Source organism: Rhipicephalus microplus, chromosome 5, assembly GCF_043290135.1.
Source record: "Rhipicephalus microplus isolate Deutch F79 chromosome 5, USDA_Rmic, whole genome shotgun sequence".
Classification (NCBI taxonomy): Eukaryota; Metazoa; Arthropoda; class Arachnida; order Ixodida; family Ixodidae; genus Rhipicephalus; species Rhipicephalus microplus.
Genome location: NC_134704.1, coordinates 155614854 through 155636020, shown reverse-complemented (window position 1 = coordinate 155636020; position 21167 = coordinate 155614854). Strand labels below are relative to the sequence as shown.

Genomic DNA, 21167 nt, shown 5'->3' with positions numbered 1-21167 from the left:
CGGTGCGAAAACCATCGAACATATTTCGTGTCAGCGCCCTCAGTACAACTGTCACAAACAGTCCCTGTCAGCATTGTTTGCATGCTTTGACGTTCAGCCGCTTTCCGCAAAATTAATTTTGGAATACCGGAAAGATCGAACTTCACTCCATAAAGCGATGAAGGCCCTCCTGAAGTTTCTGCGATCGACCCGCCTCGTCGACCGATTGTGATGTTTTAGCGTGTGTGTATTTTCGGTTCCTCCCGCTCTCTTTCTCTCTCTCATTCTGTTTTTCTTAATTTCTGTCTCCCATTCCCCCATTCATAATGCAGGGTAGTAAACGAGATATTGGCTTTCCGGTGAACCTCCTGGCCTTTCTTCATATCATATCTCTCTGTCTATTTTGACTCGCGTAGGTGCGATGGCAGCAACATTACCTTCAACTAGTAGTGGGGCATAACCCAACATCAGCGTCCCACCGCTCGTTGAAAGCAAAGCTTGTCCTTCATTCACTAAATAAATTAATTATTAAAGACCAAAGAAATAATTAGCATTCACAAACTACACCGAAATACTCCACATTCACGCGACCCCTCCCCCCTCTGCGAGGCAGTTAATCGAGTTCCCCCCCCCCCCCATGGGACAATGCGGGTGGTTTTTCATGAACAGTTGCAATGTGCGGGCTGTCCTTTAATCTCTCAGTAATTCCGACGATAGTGACGCAAGAAACGCTATTACTAGAATCTTTGATAAAGTTACGAAAAAACAAATTAGGGGTATTGTGAGGTCAACTGCAAATCTTGAGTTAGTGATTTAGCAGCATAAAATGTACACCCGGTTCGAATATAAAACCTAAATGAAGAAATTACGGCTTAGTACAATTACGGCTTTTGCACCAAGAAAACTTGGTGCAAAAGCTGGCAAGTTCTATCTTCTGGGTAACGATCTCTCTGTTCACTATCATTCGGGGCACCGGTTTTTCCTTCCCAGCAACGCGAGTTCAAAACATACTTGCATCAGTTTAAATGAAAGTTTGGCACAGACGATTTAAAATAATATTAGTCGTTCGCACCATGCATCGCAAGGCAAGCTGGCCGCCATTCGAACATGAATATACGATTGTGCATGGGCTTTATTTATTCACCCAATTAATATTCCGCTTCATATGAATTATGTTACGAAGGATCCACGGTGTTTGCTTGTGTACTCGTTTTTTTAGTTATTCAGGATGAATTTGTCTAAACACAAATGACACATATATTTGAAGCGAGTACAAAGTGTGTTCACAATATTCTAGTCAAAATTACCTCGGCAGCTTTCTAAGTCGTTTGCGCGAGAAGTTTTGACAAAATAGGAACATCATTTCTTCAGTTTTCTTACAGGAAGAAAATAGCACGGAAGTGTAGAGAAAATAATGGTCTGATAATTTATGCTCGATCAACACCGTAAACTCAACGAATCTTCGTACCAAGAGAACCAAATTCAAAGCTAAAGACGAAGAACCTTGCACACGTGTCGGCTCAAGAACAGCGTGTACGAGGTCAGGAAAGTATGTTAACATCCCGACTGTTATGAAGCCCAGAGTCAAGATGCGCCTAATCTACACCAAGCAAATTGAAGCCACCTACAAAAATACCTTTACAACTAAAATAGTTATTTTAAAACAGCCCAACTGATGAAAAATTTCTAGGGGACGTCACAAGACCTACAAATGTTCAAAAGTACGAAGTTGGAGCTCCGAAACTATACCTTAATGCACATGCAATCCAACGCGGATATTATTTGTAAAAGAGCAGCTTAAATATGACTCTTAATTATTTCTACCAAAGGTACTTTCCTAAATAGACCTATCTACTCCATAAACATTGTTGCATGAGAAAAAAAATCTTGGTCGAGAATATACTCGCGAAACCAAATATCGGTGATAACTGTAATATGAGGGCCATGTTAAAGCAACTGTATCTCAATTGAACTTGTTTGATTTACGATACTCGCAGCGTTCCCATTAACTCATCGCAGACGGTCATTTTATGCATATTTGTTAGTTCGTGCTTGTGTTTGCACGCTTTTATTCTCTGAACCATCACAAAAGCAAATATGCGTTTCTACCTTGAGTTCGTCGTCTATAGGTGGCAACTTCTGTCCTTGAAGCTTATCACTTGTTGCGCTTTTCCAGAGACACTTGCACATCTTTATGGAGTATTACGAGTAGTCATTTTTAATGAACATGCTAGTTGCTTTCAATTTTTCAGCATTCAAAATTTTTTATCTTCATCCAAAATTTTAAGATGCATAAAAGTATTGACCGCGTGTCACTTTAGCTGCTTATTTTTTAATGCAGTCAAAAGAGTGACACCGTATTTAAAATTTTTCAACCAATGCACCATTGACTACTTTATTTTTAGCCCATCTTCTGTCTCGTTTGAGGTTTCGGGTATTCATCGGATTACTATGCTGGAACGCCGGCTACCATCATCAAGATCTGTTAGCTTCCTGGCCCGAAGTCTTATAATACGTTCAATAGAGGGGTAACCATTGTTACTTGCAGCCGGAGTATCTGTCGCCTTAGTGACCTGTGTATACTGTGAAGTTCGAGAGTATTTTTTCAGACGGTGAAGTATGAGAAACATACCGTGAAGTTCCAAAAATAGTTTATCTGTTCTCAAGAAAATGTTTACAGTTTCTGTATTGTTTACGAAATCAGTCTGTCTCTCAACTAAATGTTAAAGCATTTTGGTTGTAGTAGGGCCAAAATTAACTTCAACGTCGCCTCCAAGTATCCGTTTACACACAAACAGACATAAGCCATAGCAAGGCATCGACGTGGGCACGGCAAGATCATCTGTAGCACCACGATATTTACTTGGCAAGAAAGCCCCATTGAGACCAACATGCACAATAAATAGAGGGCGTTGGTCAGCGCCATGATAATTACAGGTCAATGATGCCCACAGAAGGCGAATTCTTGTGGTGTTTGTTTTATACGTTCCTCCATATTTGTTTTATATGTTCCATTAATGACGTCACTGCATTGCGCTTTAAAGGCGTCGCTGGAGCTGCGCTGCGTCTGGAGGTAATGATGAGTTTGTAAGCGCCACAATGCCATCGACATGACGCTTCCTAACAATAGAAACAGATGGCCGAAGTTACAAGGCACAAGAAAAAAACACGCAATTTGTTTCATGTTCATGCACACTTTTTGTGTCGACACAAAGGAATCACGCGTGATGAAGTATAAGGTGTGTGCGCAGACAGCCTGATTAGTATTGGCGTATCTAAGGACGTTTTTAGGGGCGAAGCTCCTTAAAGCGGCACCCGTTCGTCCCTCGTAGTCGTAGTCGTAGTCGTAGTCGTAGTGCGTAACATGTCTTACGTTTTGACCTGCAAGGTGGTGCCGGTGAGAGATTTCTCCTGTGCGTTGTTGAACCATTTGAACCATAAAAAATTTGCAGCGAACGCGTTCATTAAAAGCCGAATTCACCTGTCTCCCATTCCCCATTAGCAGCCATTGGCATATACGTTGAGAGCTATCTGACAAGAAAGGGTTGCTACGTTATACTCGCTGGGCGTAACCTCCTTAGGTTTAGAAAGGTTTAGCGAGCGTTGAGCCGCAGTGTCATGAATACAGTGAACAAGTATATACCATGAACTCGATGTGGTTAAAGGTAGGAAGTAGACACGAAGTGCAAGCCGTAAGAAAGTGTGCGTGTGCCACCTCTCGTTTAGTCCTTGGAATGTCCGCTGGATGGCGGTGCTTCTATATGGGGAATATATTGTCACGACGTCAAAACAGAGGTCTTGCCGCAAAGATTGAGACACCAGAAGCCGGTCAGTTCTTTTAATAGAACGCGCAAAAGAGTTCTTCTTTTTCATCCATTTCCTTGTACTTCATGGCACATATACAACTGCCATTGTCTTCCTTTTTGACAAGCAGGTGACATTTGCCTCCCTCCGAAAGAGGCATCGTCCCGATGCGCAACTTAGGCGTTCTACCAGGCGTATGAAGTGGTCGCGTCAACTTTATAAATACGGTTTCATACGCACGACGTGTACGACTTCGGGTAAATGCTTTTGGCGCTTAGAACTACAGTCAGTGTTGGGAACAACTTCATAGCTCACGTCGTTCAAGCGTCGCGTGACGCTGTATGGGCCAAGTACCGTCTTAGCAGTTTTTCCGACAGTCCACGTCGACGTATTGGAATCCAGACCCAGACCTTGTCGCCTGGTGCGTAGCTTATAAACTTGTGTCGGCGGTCGTACCGTAGTGCATGTTGATGCTGTTGATGACAGATGCGCACACGCGCGAGCTGTCTGGCTTCCTCGGCGCGCTGAGTGAACTCTTCGGCGTCTACATGAATGTCGTCAAACTCATGTGGCAACATGGCGTCCAATGTTGTCGTGACTTCGCGACCATAGATCAGACTGAACGGCGTCATTCCAGTGGTTTCTTGTCGAGCAGTATTATAGGCAAAGGTCACGTACGGCAATATCTTGTCCCAGTTTTTATGTTCCTTGTCAACGTACATGCTGATCATGTCTGTGAGGGTCCTATTGAGGCGCTCCGTCAATCCGTTTGTCTGCGGATGGTATGCAGTTGTTCTCCGGTGAGCTGTACCGCTGAGTCTGAGAACCAACTCCAAAAGCTCTGCGGTGAAGGCAGGTCCTCTGTCTGTGATCAGTGCTGTCGGAGCGCCATGCCGAAGGACGATGTTTTCGATGAAAAACTGAGCGGCTTCTGCTGCTGTGCCACGCTGCATAGCTTTAGTCTCCGTATAACGGGAGAGGTAATCGGTGGCCACGATTATCCATCTGTTCCCTGTTGTGGAAGTGGGAAAGGGACCCAGGAAATCCATTCCAATCTGGGTGAACGGCTTCGCTGGTGCTTCGACTGGATGTAAAAGACCGGTTGGCTTGCTGGGAGGTGCTTTGCGTTTTTGGCAGACGGTGCAAGTTCGCACGTGATAGTTAACAACAGCGGGTAACTTTGGCCAGTAGTACTTGCATCGTAGTCGGCACAATGTTCGGGTGTAGCCTAGAGGACCAGAAGTTGCTTCATCATGGCACGCTTCCATAATTTCTTATCGAAGAGAGGCAGGCACGGCGAGCAAGTGCGGGTTGCCGGTTGGTAAGAAGTTTTTCTTATAGAGAACATCGTTTCGCAAGCAAAAAGATGGCAGTCCTCTGGCAAATAACCGCGGCACGTCTTCACGTCGTCCTTCTAAATATTCAATGAGTGGTAACTGCTCGGGGTCACTGCGCTGCTCCCGTGCAATAGTGGCCGTGTTGACAACTCCCAAGAATGCCGCGTCGATGTTTTCGTCATCAGGAGCGACAGTTTCCACTGGCGACCGTGAGAGACAGTCGGCGTCGGTGTGCCGCTTCCCAGATTTATAGACGATGGTCATGTCGAACTCTTGAAGCCTTAGGCTCCAGCGCACCAAACGGCCAGATGGATCTTTAAGGTTGGTGAGCCAGCACAAAGAGTGATGGTCGCTAACAACCTTGAAGGAGCGGCCGTACAAATATGGACGAAATTTGATGACCGCCCACACCACGGCGAGACACTCCTTCTCGGTGGTCGAGTATTTCTCCTCCGTGCGAGAGAGAGTTCTGCTGGCGTAGGCTATTACTCTTTCACAGCCGTCTTGCCACTGCACCAGAACGGCACCCAGACCTACATTGCTGGCGTCAGTGTGAAGTGCTGTAGGGGCTTCCTGGTCGAAGTGTGCGAGAACTGAAGGTGTTTGCAAGCGTTGTCGTAGTTCATTGAATGCCATTTGCTGTTGTTCACCCCAAAGTAGGGGACGTCCTCACGTGTGAGTCGTGTGAATGGCGCCCCAATAGACGAAATGTACTCGATAAATTGCCGGTAATAGGCGCACAACCCTAAGAATCGTCTCACGGCCTTTTTGTCGCATGGTGCAGGAAATGGCGCTACGGCGTCTATTTTGGCCGGGTCAGGTCGAACACCCTCGTGACTGACGACGTGGCCTAGGAAGCTGAGTTTGTTAAAACCAAAATGGCATTTTTCCGGTTTTAAAGTAAGGGTGGCCGAACGTATGGCTTGAAGGACGGTGAATAAACGGCTGAGATGTTCCTCGAATGTTGCTGAGAATATAGAATAACATCGTCCAGATAGACCAAGTATGTTTGCCACTTCAGGCCTGATAGTACGGTGTCCATGAGACGCTGAAAAGTGGCTGGCGCCGAGCACAACCCAAAAGGAAGCACCTTAAATTTGTATAGGCCATCGGGCGTCACGAAGGCTGTTTATTCACGATCTCTCTCGACGACTTCTATCTGCCAGTAGCCGCTTCTGAGGTCCATTGAAGAGAAATAGCGCGCATGACGCAGCCGATCGAGTGAATCGTCTATGCGGGGCAGTGGATAGACGTCTTTCTTTGTGACTTGGTTCAAAGTGCGATAATCAATACAGAAGCGCAAGAATCCGTCTTTTTTCTTGACCAAAACCACGGGGGACGCCGAAGGACTTTTCGAAGGTTGTATGACGTCATCCGCGAGCATGTTTTGTACTTGTTTCTGAATCTCCTCGCGCTCTTACGGAGCCACACGGTAGGGGTTCTGCCGAATCGGTCGCGTGTTGTCTTCAGTAATAATGCGATGCTTGGTCAATGGTGCTTGCTGGACCTTTGACGTACGCGAAAAGCAGTCCTCGAATTGGTGTATAAGCTCAAGCAGGCGCTTCCTATGAGAAGGCGGTAGCGTAGAGCAGATATCCACCGACAAAGTTGTCGAGGCGGGGACAGCCGCGTCATCTGGTTGCAAGGCAAAACAATCTCCGGCTTGGTCTACATCGTTGTAGTAGGCAATTGCGGTACCCTTATGGATTTGACGGTGCTCGTTGCTGAAGTTCGTGAGGAGCACTTCTGCCTGTCCATCAGTAAGCGCCAGGACGCCCCTCGCTATGGAAATGCCTTGAGTGAACAAAAGAGCAATTATGTGCTCCGCTATCACATCTTTATAGCAAGGACATCCACTGGACACCGACACAAGGCAGCAGGATCTCGGTGGGAGTGTCACATCGTCGGCTATTCGCAAACGGCCGCGTGGTTCTTTGCTGCTGTTGTCGGCATACAGATGTGCGCAAAACATCACTATACGTTAAGGGATGTTGATAACAGCGCCATGATCTTGAAGAAAATTCATGCCCAAAATTAACTCTTTACAGCAGTCTGGCAACAGGACGATAGTGACCACGAAGCTAGAATCCCCGATGCGAAGTCTAGTGGTGCATTTACCCGTGGGAATCATCAGCTGACCACCAGCACTCCTTATGTGCGGCCCTGTCCACGGTGTCTTGACCTTTCTAAGGCGGTTGGCGAGCTCTTGTCGCATGATTGAGAAGTCGGCGCCAGTGTCAACCAGTGCTGTAACGTGATGTCCGTCAATCAGAACGCTCAGATCGGCACGTACAACTTCATCGGCATTAGTATTCGTCGTCGTATTCGTCGTCGTTGCCGCCCTACCTTCTTGCGATGATTGGGGGAACTTTTCAGTGTCTCGACGGTTGGAAACTTTGCCCCCCCCCACCCTCCGAGGTCGCATCAGTTAGTTTCTCCGGCGCGGGCTAGGCGAACAGCCTCTGGTGATGTCCACGTAGCTCTGAGGGAAGTCATGGGGACGCGCAGGTGATGGAGATCGCCAGCGACGCGGTGGGGTTGCTTGGGCAGGCGATAGTTGATCGGCATCGTGGGCACGACGGTCTTCGGAGGGGAAAGAAGCGGGACGAGAAAAGTTCCCGAACCCGGAATCGCCGTGACGGCAATAGCGGGCAGTGTGACTGGGTTCTCCGCAGCGGAAGCAAATAGGTCGACGGTCGGCCATGCGCCATAAGTCAGTTCGGCGAACTGGTGGTCGTCTCGTAGGATCCCGTTTCCACCAAGGTACGGCAGCGGGTCGTGGCTGGAAGGGCGGTGCCACAAATGCCGGGGGAGGGCGACGGACCACATCAGTGTAGCTCGCTGGATGTGGCTCAGGACTTGGCGCGGGTGGTGTAATAGCTTGCCTCAACTCCTGGTGGACGATTTTGGCAACAGATGCGACTGGCGGTTGGGCAAGGGGAACGGAGAGGGCCCGAAGTTCCTCACGCAGTATTTCACTGATCATTTGTCGCAGGGAACTTTCGCATACGGCAGTGTTCTGTGCTGCAGCACTTACTGCCGTGTGGTTCTGCAGGCAGTCAAAGTGTCGGCGTCGTTGTTGCATTGCGCGCTCGATGACAGTCGCCTCTCTTATGAATTCATCTACTGTGGTAGGTGGATTTCGTACGAGGCCCGCAAACACTTGTTCTTTGACACCCTGCATTAGTTGACGCACCTTCTTCGCCTCACGCATGTCAGGGTCAGCTCGTCGAAACAGACGGATCATACCCTCTGCGTACATGGCGGCTGTTTCATTGAGCTTTTGCACGCGTGCCTCAATCACTTGCTGTGAGCGATCGCGTCTGTCCGAGTTCAAACGTGTAGCGAGGAGCTTTCGACGGAAGTCTTCCCAAGATTGGAATGCAGCCTCGCGGTTATCATACCACGTGCGAGCGCTATCTTCTGGTGCGAAATATGCACGGCCAAGTTTGTGCTGTTCGCTCCAGTGGTTGGATACAGCGACCCGTTCGAACTGTTCGAGCCATTCCTCGACATCCTCGTACTCTTCCCCACGGAAAACTTCAGGAACGCGAGGATGTTCAAGAGTCACCTGCGAGGGAAGAGTGGTCTGCGATGGCGGGATAACCGTGGATGTCGTAGGAACTGCCATGCTGGAAAGAGGCGAAACAGGTGTGGACTTGGAACTTAGGCCTTGTAGGCGCCGACTGAATCGGTGCACTGGAGTCGTGATGAGGGGCTGAGTATCTGGACTAGGTGAACGGGTCCGAGCGAGACTGTCCTGCATCAGGTTGTAGGCTCCAGCACCCCCACTAGTGTCACGACGTCAAAACAGAGGTCTTGCCGCAAAGATTGAGACACCAGAAGCAGGTCGGTTCTTTTCATAGAACGCGCAAGAGAGTTCTTCTTTTTCGTTCATTTCCCCTTACTTCATGGCACATGCACAACTGCCATTGTCTTTCTTTTTGACAAGCACGTGACAATATGATGAAAAGATGCGAGATGATGGTACTTGGAGTGTTGCATAGATGGACGAACGGACACACAGACAGATGCATGGACGGACGCATGGATGGCTGCACGGACAGATGGAAGCAGGGACGGACGCAGGGGCGGATGCATGGACGAACGCAGGGACGGATGCACAGATGGACGTGTGGACGCGTGAACAGACGCACGCACGGACGAGCGGATGGACGCACGGATGGTCACACGGACGCACGCATGGATGGACGGAAGCAAGAACGAATGGACGTATGAATGCTTCGCCCCACTCTCCATCATTCACTCCGTGAATATGCTGCCATGTTTTGAAACAGATGAGTAAGCGTTGAGTAAGTAATTGTTTTAAAAGTTTGTTAACTAATTTATTATTTTACTGGGTGAGTTTTGTATGATACGGCTTCATGTTTGTTCACAAAAATGAAGCAGTGTGAACATGTGTGATTGTCGCTTATGCTTTCTTACTTCTGTCGGGGGACGTGGAATCCAATCCTGGCCCAAACTCTCTACCTAAGGACCCTCCACCTAAATACCCTCTCCCAGCAAGCCTTATTCTTTCCGAGTTGCAAAAGTTATCTATGGGTCAGTCTACACTGCTCGCGGAAGTGCAGGGACTTAAATCTGCGCTACTAACAACAAACAAAGCCATGGCTGATCTAACTAAACGTATTACAGAGATTGAAGTTAACTACCAAGGTCTTGTGACAGTTAGGAAGGATGTCGAAACAATTATGGTAACACCGCAATAATGGCCCTTCAAATCTGCGACATGGAGGCCCGGGTTAACGGCGCGGAAAATCGTTCCAGAAGAAATAACCTCATCTTTTACGGCCTCTTTGATCCGAACCCGTCCGAAAAATTTGCAGACTCCGAAGAAATACTTATTAACCACTTTCGCAACCACCCAAACTTAACTCTTGATTCTAAACCTATTGAACGTGCTCACCGCCTTGGTCGGCACCGGCATGATCACAAGCAGCCAATTATAGCCGAATTCACTTTTTTTAAAACCAAAGAGGAAATTTTATCGAATGAACACAAACTAAAAGGTACTAATTACAGTATTGGGGAAGATTTTTCCGAATCCGTTCGAAAAGCCCGAAAGCACCTTGTTGGCTTTGCCCGTACGAAATCTGAACCCTTCTCTGTGTGGTACAAGACTTTGTTTCTTAGTAAAAAAAGATACGTTTTTAACGAAAATTCCCAAACTGTGAACGAAATTTCTTAGGAATCGCCCCGTCGTCAAAAAAAAAACAACAACAACAAAGCGAGATAATGTTACAACACCTAAAACAAGCCTTTCCTTCTTTGTAATCTTCACTAATATACGCAGCTTCCTTTCAAAACGTGACGCAGTATCAAACCTTGTATCAACATCAGACACCAACATACTGGTTCTCACAGAAACATGGTTGAAGGATGACGTTAGAGATAGTGAGGTTTTTGGGGAATCGCCAGAGTTTGTTGTTTTCCGGAAAGACAGGAAACAAACGCGTGGCGGGGGCATACTTATCGCTGCGAATAAGCAGTTATCTTGTTCACTGATAAATATTCCTCGCAAGCTGGAAATTCTGTGGTTAGTCTGCCGCACTGTACCGGAGACAATTCTGTTAGGTGTGTGCTATCGGCCACCGGACAATAACCTGAATTTCGCACAAGATTTAAATAATATACTCAACCAGCTAAATACTAAATATCCTACCGCTCATGTCCTACTTTTTGGTGACTTTAATTTTCCTGACATTGATTCGCAAGACGCCAACCACTTAATAACAGGCCACTCCACAACAAAAGAATTCATTAACGTCTGCTTAAATTATAACCTAACACAGCTAATAACAGAACCTACACGTATTGCTGGTGAAACTTCTATTATTCTGGATCTAATACTGACAACTAAACCAAAAAGCTTTTCACATATTACACTTCTTCTTGAGATTAGCGATCACAAAGTCATTTATGCGGTTTTTTAATTAGTCCCGAAACTACGCAAACTATGTTGTAAAACTATACGTCTGTACGACAAGGGGGATTTCAACGCAATAAACGCCGAACTCGAAGCCCATCTACCTTATTTTGAAACAACATTAAGTGAACGTTCAGGAAACGGTAACTGGTTATTTTCGAAGATAAAATTAGGTAGCTAACAAACGAGTTTATTCCCAGTACTACCTTCCGTTCTGATCAACAAAGTCCATGGTTTTCTAAAGTTTTAAAGCGACTTGAAAATAAGAAAAAACGCAGCTATACGCGCAGCTACCGCCAGCACATGGGATAGGTATAAAGAAGCTGAAACCTTTTATTATAAGGCCATTCTAACCGGAAAAAAAAACATTTTTTCATACAGATCTTCCGAAGATTTTGGTAAATAACCCTAGGAAATTTTGCGAGGTAGTTATTCCTAAGAGAATTCCAGGTATTATTTTTGAATAGTCCTTCAGGCGGCGAAGTTTGTGATTCTGAATGTGCAGAATTATTTAACTCAGCATTCGCTTCCGTCTTCACAAACGAAACTAACAGTCCCCTTCTGATTTTTCCGTCTAGCATCGTCTCTGTATTGCCCAGTATTGATTTCATCGCTTCCAGAATAATATCGTTAATAGACAAACTCAAACTCTCTTCTTCAGCGGGATCAGACGATATTACCTCAAAATTTCGGAAAAATACCAAGCACATGTCTGCCATATATTCATCACTGTTGTTCTGTCAGTCATTATCCACAGGCAACCTACCGATAAACTGCAAAATAGGAAAAGTCATTCCAGTCTTCAAATCAGGCGTTAGATCATGTCCTCTCAATTATCGCCCCATTCCCTGAACAAGCGTGCCTTGCAAGCTCACGGAACACGTAATTTACACCGAAATCATGCACTTCTTGGACTCTAATACCGTTTTCATTCCGCACAGCATGGATTTCGAAAAAATTTTTCCTGTGAAACCCAACTTGCTCTTTTCGTTCATGATATGCACACTAACCTGGACAATAACATACAGACTGATGCTATCTTTCTTGACTTCGCAAAGGCATTCGACAAAGTACCCCACAACCGCCTGATGTTAAAACTTTCGAAATTAAACTTAGACCCTAAAATTTTAACTTAGATTCGAGAGTTTTCGACTAATCGTTACGAATTCGTTACCGTTAATGGACATAACTCTTACCCTCTCGTGTAACATCAGGTGTCCCGAAATGATCTGTTTTTGGACCCTTGTTATTTTTAATATACATTAACAATCTACCTTTCCATGTATCCAGCAATATTCGTATGTTTGCAGACGATTGCGTAATATACCGCACTATTACTAACACATCAGCCCAAGTTACATTGCAAGATTACATTGACCACGTGCTTAACTGGTGCAATCGTTGGCTAATGACACTAAACCCTAATAAATGCAAGTCTCTCTCGTTTCACCGTTGGCGCAGCCCCCTCACCTATTCTTCTCAAATCGGTAAAGTTGCCTTGGGCAATGTCATCACTTACAAGTACTTGAAAATCACTTTGAGTCACGATTTATTATGGGGCGTCCGCATTACCAATATCATATCATCAACTAACAGATCGCTCGGATTCTTAAAGCGGCGCTTACGTCATGCTCCCCCTCCTGTAAAACTGCAAGCGTATAAATCTTTAATTCGCACCCAACTCGAATACGCGTCGCCTATCTGGAGCCCTCATCAAGCGTACTTAACCGACGCACTAGAATCACTCCAGAATCGAGCAGCTAGATTCATTCATTCCTCGTATTCGTATAACGTGAGTGTTTCATTTCTTAAACAAGAATCAAATCTTTCAAACCTTAGCATTCGTCGCCGAGTTGCGAGCCTCATTTTGTTCCACAAGCTCTATCACAGTCAACTCGGCCAGCTGCCCTATACCTTGCCTCTTGCCCGCACATCTCACCGCACCACTCATTCCTTTCATGTCGGCTGGCCACGTGCCCGTACCACGACATTTCCCGCCTCCTTCTTTTTTCGTGCAGCTTCCGACTGGAATGGCCTTTTCACTGATCTCGCCACCGTAATGTGCCACTTAACAATTACACAAAATCTCATTCGTTTCTTTTCAATTTGAATAAATTACATTGTTCCTTTTTGTGCCACTGGTTCTCGTTTCGTCTTTCCTTTTTTTTTTTTGCAAGGTGTTACGCCTGTTAATATGTATACTGATCCTGCACATGCATTACTTCATTGCTGTATTCGTCACCCCTGTTCATACTTATTCCTATCCTACATATGTAATGAATTTGTTTATGTTTCCCGCCCCTTATGTAATACCCCCTCTACGGGGTCTTTAAGGTAAGAAAGTGAAGTGAAGTGAAGTGAAAACTTTTGTGTTTAACTTGGTAGTCAGCATTAGAGTTTTTTTATGAATTGAAGACAAGATTAATGAATTTCTCTATATTTCTTGATGCACATAAATACAAAAGCTCTAAAAGGCTGAAGTGTAAGTGAGTACCGGACCCTCTAATACCTTATAATGCAACGCAATGTATTCGCAAAGTCACAAGTTCCATGACCACACGCCTTTTGTTGATGGCTGGGTCTTTAACGGGAGGGATTGCCACGCGCCACTATGTCGACGTTCTATCTTCCGCCACATGGCTACCAGTGCTATACAGGCAAGCAAAGTATCTGTAGCAGTTTCACTGGGAGTAAATTATAGGAAAAAACGAACATAAAAAAAAGCAATGCTGAGATTGGCCTGTAGCCAGAGTTTCCTCATGCATCGGGCCGAAGTGGGCTCTACGAATAGCTCCTTGTCAACCAAGGGAGCAGCTACTTTCCTGGTGTAGATAAGAAGATGCTCTGTATTCTTATGTTGCTCCATCAAGCTCACCAACGCGAGGTCCCAAACATCGGTTCCAGATGCTCCTGTGTTACTCTGCGAGAGCCGCACATTATTAGACGCACTATATACTGCTGCGAATAAAACCCTTTCATGGTGACTTTATAAGTAGTTCTCGGAAAAGGTAGTTGCCGGAAACTTTTGTAAGGCTAGATTCTGTTGCAGGAGCAAGCAATCTTTCTCACCCCCCTCATCATCTTCCTGCTGCCTCTGAACAAACAGCGCATGGTAATTGTTTGCGCTGTCAAGCTTCATCGTATCGCTGTTTGAAATTAGTAACACCGTCGCTTTTTGCCCGCTAGTGCCGCAATGACGTGTTAATATTTTTTTCTTGCACAGTTTCGCTAGAACAATATAAAATGAAGCCTAATTGCACCCTCCAGTATCTCCATCGCTTGGTATCCATATTGATCACCACTTCAACTGATAAGCGAAAGGAGCGTACGGTAAAAAATTCCATGACATAAGCGAAAAAAATAATGATTTCTTTTTACCTTCTTTGTTCTCACTCCTCGTGTCGACATTAAGGATTCATGCTTGATGAAATAATCGGTATACCCCTGTCATATGTTATCACAAAATGGCATCCAGGCGTGAATAAAAACACAAATAAAGGAATTTTTTTTTCGGTGTTTTACACCAAAGCCCCTTACAATGGCATTGCTTCAGAGTGAGAAGTGGAGTGAATCTCAATGGTGCATATATGAACTAATCTTTAGGACCTCAAGAAAAAAAAATATTGTATAAACTTAGGAAATTCGGCACCACGGCTGGTACTTACTGACCGAACAACAGTTATTGATAAATAGAAAGGAAGGGCTAGGAGTGGTCTTTAAATGGTTCCTCCATAAAAATATTATGCAGAAAAAAAAACGTCAGCATCTTGCGCATAGAACGCTTTAGCCGCACATTAATCCATGACAGTTGTGACAATGGTGAGCTTACCTGTCGCTTGAAAGGTCCTATAAACATGAGTTAATCAGTCTAAGTGAATAAGATAAAAATTACTACAAAGATTTTTGAACATCATAAGAGAAAACATACTTAACGTTTCATACACACATTCGCCTACAATGAAACTAACACCACATTTTTTTCTAACAAAATAATGTTTATGAATTTCATGGTAAATCTGTACATGTCCAGGATAGAGAACAATGGTAAAATATTTATTCATCAATATGGGTCACAATCTTTGATGAAAAGCCCTGTGTGGCTAGCTGTGTGATATTTACCATTAAGAGAACCACCAGCATTGATGAAACAAAGCGAAGGAATTTTCGCTAGGAGCAAAATAGCATTGGCGATTTCCACACCTTAAGGTCAACAAGAAAAAAAAAACAGAATAATAGCACCAATTATTGCCATTCTTACAGTAAAACTAGCAATATGAAGAAGAGTTATTGCGTGCTTTAACACAACCAAATAGTCGGAACAAGCCTCTTCTTTAGAAAACATCTTAGTCGTTTTGATTAAACAAAGTGGGGCGCAGGTTAAAGTGAGCAATAACCTTTTAATGCTGGTACGAATTACTGTGTGGCCATTGATAAAGTGTTTTTAACATTGAGTTTCTAGGGTAGACTCGAGTAGATACTACATGTAATCAATCGCACAGAACAGAACGAACAAATCTATGTACAAGTTTACCTTCTCAAATATCCCAGAAATACTATGGTTATTGAAAAATAAACAAATATGCTTCAGGACTGGTACCCAAATGTTTGTTAACACTGCTCAAATTGTCTAAAAATTGACAATTCTTCAAATTCACCATTGATTGGACATTTCCACAAGGCATGAACATACATAGGTGTGAGTTGCAGTTTACAAGCTATCCTAAGTATGCAAAAGCTGACTCAATGAAAAGAGCATGCTTGGTTAGCAAAGAAGGCGAGGGTCATGCCGGCACTGCATTGCCAGACACAGAAAGAAGAGGGTACAAACTAACGTACCATAACAAAGCGAGAGCCTCTATAAAGTCATGAAACACTAAGGCACTTTCAGAGAAATAATTGCTAGTTCAATCGTAAATATCTGGCATCAATTTCACTCAACCTGCCATAGTAATAAAAGTCTTACGAAGAAAAGTGAATGAATACATCCCGAAACTGGTGCTCCCTCTGTTCCATACTAGTGGTTCGCAATAAAGCATCACAGCACAAGGCAGTTTGACTGGTCAGAGATGAATGCATTCCCATGCATGTGTCTACGCAAAATCGATCTATATATTTAATGCAGAAAACCAAGAGTAACTGTTCTTTAGAAAATAATCAGTGATTAGGCAGCTGCAGTATTCGGAGAAAGAAGTGCATTTAGAATGAACTATTTTGAGGGCAACCACATTATGCACGCCAAGCCATGTCTTTCATATAAATACTTAGCTTCTCGTCACAAAACAGCCACATGAATATGACAGATGCCGTGGTGAAGGGCACCGGAAATTTTGACCATCTGGTATTTTCAACAGGCATTGACATTGCTCAGTACAAGGGCCTCTATCATTGCGCCCTCATCGAAGTGCGACTGCTGCGGCTGGAATTGAACTTGCGACCTTCGTGTCAGCGGCCGAGCACCGTACCCGCTGTTCTGCTGTGACCGCCATGTGTTTCAGTGTATGTTACAGTAGCTTGGCATGCGTATTCCCATCAACCACAGCTACAAAAAAATTGGCAGATCCCACGTACTGTGGGGATCGATGATATGCGAAGCCCGAATGAGTAAGGTTGATATGTCACTTTAAAATGAGCTTTAAAATGTTATGAGGTGAACGTGAATTATGCCGTACGTGACTTCCATGCCATGATTATCATGTTCATAAGTTTCGTTTACCATTGTCGTCTGTTCACATCACGTAATACCAAATTTGGTATATGTGGAGCTTGGAAAACGGCCGCTAGCACGCAATGTCATGTTTCATGTTTCACATGACACGCATATCGTGATTTTCTTGTTTAGTCGTGTCATTTACCTTCATCTTCTATTCATGTCATGTGATTCCAAATTTGGTGTATGTGTAGCTAGCGAAAAGGTTATGGGACCATGATAAGTGTGGTATGTTGCCATGTTCTTACATAGCACTCATGCCATGATTATCACATTTGCACTTGTATACATTTGTCATCCATCGACTTCACGTAATACCAAATTTGGTATGTGTGAAGCTCATGTTATTCCATACGAATTTTAATATCGATACCATTATCGAAACGGCCAGGAGAGATAAAAGTCGTACGTGGCTAGATAGATAGATAGAAAAATTCGGCAGAGCCCACCTACCTAGGAATCGACGTTATGCGAAGCATGCGGAGAGAAGGTGACCGTGTTGCAATTTATTTTATTTAGCGACACGCCACGCATGAAACGACGCTAAATATATGTACAAATGTTGCACGCACAGACATATGTTGAAGAGTTGCACATGTTTATATAACCAGTTGTTAGCACTTGCGCAACGATGCCAACTCGAACATGCCTACTAGCAACACCAGAAGCTGATATGAAGCGCTGATGCTCGCGAGGATGCTGGCCCTGAACACTGCTACATAAACCAACTCCAGTGCATGGCAACTAACCATAGTTGACGTTAACCGGACGTGACGACTGTGTCAAAACAGTACACGTGTAATGTTTTGTTAAAGTAAGTAGGCAGCATTCTAAACACTACTGACGTTTCACGAAGATTAGCGTCTATTTGAAAAGTAATTACGAGACCTAGCGTAGCTCTGTGGTAGAATGCATCACTTCCAAGCGGAATGCTTGGGTTAGATTCCTGCTGGGACCGTGAGATTTAATATTTGCATACGTCAGGGGTTTAACGTTGACTATGTCTGGTTTTTCTTAACACTAACATTTTATTCCTTCGTCGAGTCGACGCTAAAGATGTCGGGTATTGCTTGAATCTCACGCGTTGCCATCCCATGCTCATTTTGGCTCACGCGTCACGTTAAGGGGCTGACCACAACAGCACCTAAACGTAAGCGGCTAGATAGATAGATATATACGCTCAAGGTCGCCTAAGTTCGCTAAGAAATGCTTCGCATTTAAAACAACTGTTACGCTTTCTGAAACACACCAGCATTTTTCAAGCAGCGCATAAAAAGACAGCGAGTGACTCTCCGGAAGCCTCCACCACTTCCATTGCTGCTAGAAAGCACCTGTTAGTTGTTAGCCAAGGAGGAAGCCCCTGATTCAGAGCACGGTTAATAGAATTCAACATTCAACATTGTTTATTTAAAGGCCACATACTTCATCTTCGCCTCTCACCGGGGAGTAAGATAAACTAACCACGCCGTACAATTGATATAGCTAAACAGGGAACACACAAAAACCTTGGTTCCTCACACTGCACTGATATATCGGCTTCGGGGAGTAGGAGTGCAGCACCACGTTTCAATAAAAATGACATTTTTTGTTTACTCGCAAGCCGCAGCACAGACGCGCACAGACTTGTTGAGCAAGGCTGATGCGTGCGTTTGTCGATGTGTCAACTGTTGTGGTTTCGGGACCTTGTAATATTGTAGGAATGCTCCTTGGCGGTGCCGCTGCATGTTGCCCGACGTTTGTGCAAGCCAACTGGTGTTTTTAACATGGTAGCTGTTGACCTTTTGTTGCGGCGTTGTGGATTCAACTGAAAACTGTCATGTCCATGATGGATATCTTTATCGTCTGTGTGCTCTACGAAAACATGCGACGATTTGTCCGGGTGTCAGGTTGAATGACCCTGATGAGCGACAGAACGAGTACAGGTAGAGAGAGTGTGTCACAAAGAAAAATTTTTGGGAGTCTGGATTCGAACCCGCTTATCCACGATCTGAAGGCGAGCGTTGTAATCACTCACTTATCCAGAATAACTTTTCTTTTATTGATTCGGCTCTCCAGGCACGTTAGTGCACCATCGCATAACTGCACATTGTATATTATAGCAAGCGGCTGGGAAAGGTTTTGTGGGTAAAGAGATATCGCTATTAAAAAAACAAGAATATTGAGAACAACTATCCGCTTTTATGGGGGAATAATGTAGCGCGTGGACGGTGGACGGTGGGGGGATAGTAGACAGCAGTTTTGGTGGTCAGATGATGGGCGGTAGCATAGGTGGGCATAAGTGCCACATATTTTGTGCTGTGTAGAGAAATGTGGCAGGTACAGCAATGCCACGCATATTATGTAATGTAATGTTTTTCTTTGAATTTTCTTCCTTTTACAGTTGAAGACGTATCGTCCTGTTGAACAAGGCACATACACAAGTTAAGCACACGAAACGAATTGTGTGTTGTGCAGATAATATGTGGCAGGTACAGAGATGCCAGGCACATTATGTAATGTAATATATATATATATATATATATATATATATATATATATATATATATATATATATATATATATATATATATTTAATTCTCTTCCTTTTACAGCTGAAAACGCATCGTCCTGTAGCACTAGGCACATAACTTAAGCACACGAAATGAATTGTTCATTCGTGTTTCAAATTTGTTGTCAGGTCAAACAGGATCAATAATACTTTGTTTGTAATAGACACCAAAAGCCTTGCTCATCGAATAACTTTATTCACTTTTGTACATTTTATAGGCGTTGTGCTTATGATTTTGCCATACTATACAAGCATCGTCTGTAGAAAACTTTCCCCACTGCAGCATGGTAGTCGCTCGGTGGTCCTATGTGAAGCCACTTCGAAAGATTTATTCCTTCAAGCAACCTGAGAAACATTCAAAATGCATTATAAAAAATAGAAGTGCTTATGTAAATAGGTAATCAAGGTGTGGCTTACGTACACTACTCTTTTCAAACAATGAAATACATAAAGTGTACTTGAGCTAAAGAGAACCAAAAAATGAAAAAAATAAACAGGAGCACTACACGTCTACGATTGGCGCAGTATTGTTCGGAGCTGTATAGAGCACATCAGAATATTTTTACTGACCCGCCAAGCTCGGTAAGTATCAAAATTGCTCAATGAACGTTTTAAGTAGTTTCTGTAGACAAAAATATTTAATAGAAAACTTGTAGAGCTTATCAAGAAAGAACAAAAATGTTATTCCACACTAAGTTAACTGCACTAACTTTTTTCTAGCCTTTGTTTAAATTACGTGAAGTATAAAAAATACCACAGAGTTGCCGCCTAACGCGTGGCGCTTTGAATGCAATCAATGGCGAGTTTAATGAATTATCGAAGGCTGCTTACGCACAAAGTCATCGATAGCCTATTCATGCAACTCCCCTAAAAAAATTTCTCGCTACGCTACTGTTTTTCAGTACCCATTATAGCAGTTTTCCCAATAGGGATGAGAGGGAAATAAGGCAAAGAGGGTAAAGTACAGGATAAGAAAGAGAGGAAAAGAAAAAAAAGGAAGGAAAGACAGGGATAGAAACAGAGAGTATTGATTGCGGAGATTTGTCACCCCGAGAGAAAGAGTGACTGAGAAAGAATCAAAGAATGAAGAAAGCCTATGAGAAAGAAGAAGAAGTAGTCACAGATAAGAAAAAAAAAAGACTTGAGGAGAAAGCGTGAGAGAAGAAAATAAAGGAAGAGATACTAAGAAAGAGCAAGCAAGACTTGCAGAGAGAGAGAGAGAGAGAGAGAGGAATAAATGGGAAAGTCTGAAATACAATGAGAGATAAAAAATAGAACTAAATGAGACAGAAAGGTGAAAAAGAAAAGAAAGATAAGCATATAATGCAGCCCAGCTCCAAACTTTATCCAGCCTTGGCAACAGCAGTGTGAAGAAGCATAATTGTTTGCACTGATATAATAAATATAAAGGGAAGTCCTCGCGATTGGCACTTTAGATGACATTTGCTGTGAAGTTGCATTTGTATAGTTGTTGGGGGCATTCTGACGTCTGCTCTTCGCACGAGGTACGCGTTATCAATGTTACGAGACGATAATTAGAATATTAGATATTTGATTGATAGTTGAATATCCATGCTTTTGTGAACTTATATAAGGAAAACCTATGTAGGAAGGGAAGAAAATGAAAAGAACAAAGTATAAAGATGAATGCGGCATTACTTTTTACGGACAGTTGATGGCTGCCCGTAAGAACGCAAGTTATCCTTTTAACATTGTCGAGAAGTGCGTCAGTGTATCTTCCTCGAAAACAGGGCCATTGTGGTTTCTAGAAGACAAAGAAAAGCTTTTTTATTGGTGCACTGTAGCATTCACTCTCAATAAAAAACAAGACCATTTTCCACTCAC

The 21167-nt window shown here is 43.9% G+C and overlaps 1 protein-coding gene and 1 long non-coding RNA gene across 2 annotated transcripts in view; one reads left to right on the top strand and one right to left on the bottom strand.

Moving 5' to 3' along the window:
* The window catches only part of KCNQ (KCNQ potassium channel), a 320065-nt gene that overhangs the window by 216243 nt on the left and 82655 nt on the right, over positions 1-21167 (top strand). The gene's annotated exons all lie outside the window — the stretch shown is intronic.
* On the bottom strand, positions 19503-21089 carry LOC142817985 (uncharacterized). Its single transcript, XR_012895461.1, has 2 exons — positions 20982-21089; positions 19503-19667 (listed from the first exon to the last, which is right to left on the bottom strand). It is a non-coding gene; the product is annotated as an uncharacterized LOC142817985 (long non-coding RNA).